This window comes from Abrus precatorius, unplaced genomic scaffold, assembly GCF_003935025.1.
Source record: "Abrus precatorius isolate BTA unplaced genomic scaffold, Abrus_2018 Scaffold11, whole genome shotgun sequence".
NCBI lineage: Eukaryota > Viridiplantae > Streptophyta > Magnoliopsida > Fabales > Fabaceae > Abrus > Abrus precatorius.
This window is the reverse complement of record NW_020874303.1, coordinates 14,735,326-14,738,819: the sequence shown is the minus strand read 5'-3', so window position 1 is coordinate 14,738,819 and position 3,494 is coordinate 14,735,326. Positions and strand designations below refer to the sequence as shown.

Sequence of the window (3,494 nt, the reverse complement as noted above, 5' to 3'; positions counted from 1 at the left end):
CTACATATTTCAAACTTTTTGCAGCTATGTGATACCATAAGAATGAATGGGGTTAGTGAAGAAGCCATCAGACTGAGATTATTTCCTTTTTCCTTGAGAGATAGAGCCAAATGCTGGTTGCAAGCTCAACCACAAAGAAGCATAACAACTTAGACAGAACTTGTGAATAAGTTTCTAACTAAATACTTCCCTCCATCCAAAGCTGCTAAGATGAGAGGAGAAATTACATCCTTTGTGTAGCAGGAAGGAGAATCCTTGTATGAAGCTTGGGAAAGATACAAAGAATTGCTGAGAAGATGTCCACATCATTGCATTCCAGATTGGATGCAATTGGAAACTTTCTACAATAGAATGAACACATCAACAAGAACAATGGTTGATGCTGCTGCTGGAGGTTCCTTAAACATAAAGTCTTTAGAAGAAGCCCAGAAGATTATTGAGATGATGACATCTTTAATGTACCAAAATTCAAACTCAAGAAATCAAGGAAGAAACTCTGGTTATGAAGCTAAGGTTTTGGAAACCTTTCTTGCACAGAACCAGTTACAAAATCAGATGTTTTCAGAACAAATAGCTGCCCTAACTCAACAAATTAGCAATCTTCAAGCAGGGAGTATACCTGCTAGTCAGCTAAGCTGTGATTTTTGTGGAGGAAACCATGCAAATGGTGCATGTGAGGCATCTACAAGTGAACCACAGGAACAATTGAATTATATGAACAATTTTCAGAGAGAACAATCCTCATATCCTCCTAGATTTCAATTTTTGAATAATAGAAGTTAGCAGTATTCTAATTGGAATAATCAATATTTTTCTGCCAAGAATTCTAACTTTACTTTACCTTTTTCTAATGCAGGTCCAGCCGCATAACAGTCTTATTTTCAGAGGAATCCATTCACTCAACCTCAAGGAACTCCAAAATTTTCCAAACCTATGAATGAAAGGTTGACTGAGATGGAGGAAACCATGCTGCAGTTTATGAAGGTGACCCAAACAAGCTTCCAGAATTAAGAAGCCTCTATGAAGAAACTGGAAACCCAAATTGGACAGCTAGCTGAGCAGTTGTCCAGCAGAGATGAGGGCAGATTTCTAAGTAACATAGTAATCAATCCTAAGGAGCAATGTCAAGCCATCACTACAAGGAGTGGAGCTGTAGTTGCAAGTCCAAAAGCTGCAGAAAAGAAAGTCAATGATGAGCAGAGAGGAAAATTGAACAAGATCTGCAATAAGGAAATTTTAAGCTATTGAAGAAAGATCATTCAAAAGAAAAAGTAAAAGTTCTTATGAATTCTGAGAGGAAAACCAAAAAGCAACTCTTTGAAGATGCTTGCAAGCCAATAGAGCCAGAAAAATACAAGAGGCTGCCTTATCCTCAAAGGGTTCAAAATCCTAAGCAAGAGGAACAATTTGAAAGGTTTCTAAATGTTTTTAAGAAATTACAAATTAACATTCCTTTTGCAGAAGCTTTGGAGCAGATGCCTTCATATGCAAAGTTTATGAAAGAACTACTCTCCAGAAAAAGAAAGCTAGAGCACGACAAGACAATACCCTTGACAGAGGAATGTAGTGCCACTCTCAAGAGAAAGCTTCCTTAAAAACTCAAAGATCCAGGATCATTTAGCATTCCATGTGAAATAGGACCGTGCACTGTTAGAAGAGCATTGTGTGACTTGGGAGCAAGCATAAACTTGATGCCTTTAGCTATCATGAAGAAACTAGGCATAGAAGAAGTGAAACCTACCAACATCACACTGCAGATAGCTGATAGATCATACACTTATCCATATGGAGTTGTTGCAGATTTATTAGTTAAAGTTGACAAGTTTATTTTTCCTGCAGATTTTGTAATTCTGGACATGGAGGTGGGATGCAAAACATACCTTTGATCCTAGGAAGGCCATTTCTTGCAACAGGGAGAGCTCTTATTGATGTGCAAAAAGGAGAACTTATGCTTCGAGTTCAAGATGAGAAGGTAGTGTTTCATGTGTTTGAAGCATTAAAATATCCAGTTCAAGATAATTCATATATGAGAGTAGATATATTGGATTCTCTTATTACATATTATCTTATTAATGAATTTGATGAAAATTCTGTGTTGAGAGAAACCATAGCTGCAGGAAATACAAATTCTGAGATTTGTAAAATAGAAGTTGAGCAGTAACTAGAAGCCCTACCAATTCTGAATCTTGCAGAAAAATCAGTTAAAGAACAGCTAAAAAAGGAAGTCAAAGAAGAGAAAAATCAGAAGCTAGAGCTCAAGCAGCTACCATTTAACTTGAGATATGCTTTCTTGGATGAGAGTCACGAAAATCCAGTCATCATCAACAATGATCTCAAGGAGGAAGAAGAGGAAAAGTTGCTGAGAATTCTGAGAAAACACAAATCTGCAATTGGCTAGAGTATTTCAGACTTGAAAGGTATAAATCCTTCTTTTTGTAAGCATAGAAATTTAAGCCAGTTGTGCAGCCACAAAGAAGGTTGAACCTAGCCATGAAAGAAGTAGTCAAGAAAGAGGTTATGAAGTTGCTAGATGCAGGGATAATTTATCCAATTTCTGACAGCCAATGGGTGAGTCCAGTCCAAGTTGTCCCTAAGAAGGGAGGGATGACAGTTGTACCTAATGAGAAGAATGAACCCATCCCTACTAGGACTGCTACTAGCTGGTGTATGTTTATTGACTATAGAAAGTTAACTGATGCGACTAGAAAAGACCATTTCCCACTACCATTTGTTGACCAAATGCTGACTTGTTGAACATTCTTTCTACTATTTTCTTGATGGGTATTCAGGATACAACCAAATAGTAGTGGATCCTTTGGACCAAGAAAAGACTGTTTTTACATGTCCATTTGGAGTCTTTGCATATAGAAGAATGCCTTTTGGATTATAAATGCTCTTGCCACTTTTCAAAGGTGCATGCTTTCCATTTTTTCTGATTTGGTAGAAAATATCATTGAAGTGTTTATGGATGATTTTTCTGTTTTTGGTGATTCATTTGATGATTACTTAGCTAATATATCCACTGTTTTGCAGAGATGTCAAGATAGTAACCTTGTGTTGAATTGGGAGAAAAGTCATTTCATGGTCCAAGAGGGCATTGTTCTTGGCCATAAAATTTCAGAAAAAGAAATGGAGGTGGACCAAGCAAAAATAGAAGTCATTAGTAAACTGCCTCCACCAATTAATGTTAAGGGAGTTAGGAGTTTTTTAGGAGATGCTAGTTTTTATAGGAGGTTTATCAAAGACTTTTCTAAAATTGCAAAACCTCTTAGTGATCTACTTGTGAAAGATGCTGATTTTATATTTAATGATGCTTGTTTGCATGCATTTTCTTTTTTGAAAGAAAAATTGATTTCTGCACCAATTCTTGTAAAACCTAATTGGAATTTGCCTTTTGAATTAATGTGTGATGCAAGTGATAGTGCAGTAGGAGCTGTTTTGGGACAAAAAAAGAATAGAAAATTGCATGTCATATATTATTCCAACAAAGTTTT

The 3,494-nt window shown here is 36.4% G+C and overlaps 1 non-coding gene across 1 annotated transcript; it reads right to left on the bottom strand.

The window, feature by feature from the left end:
• Window positions 1-207: 207 nt before the first annotated feature.
• On the bottom strand, window positions 208-314 carry LOC113856756. Its single transcript, XR_003502989.1, has one exon. It is a non-coding gene; the product is annotated as a small nucleolar RNA R71 (small nucleolar RNA).
• Between the last annotated feature and the right edge of the window lie 3,180 nt (window positions 315-3,494).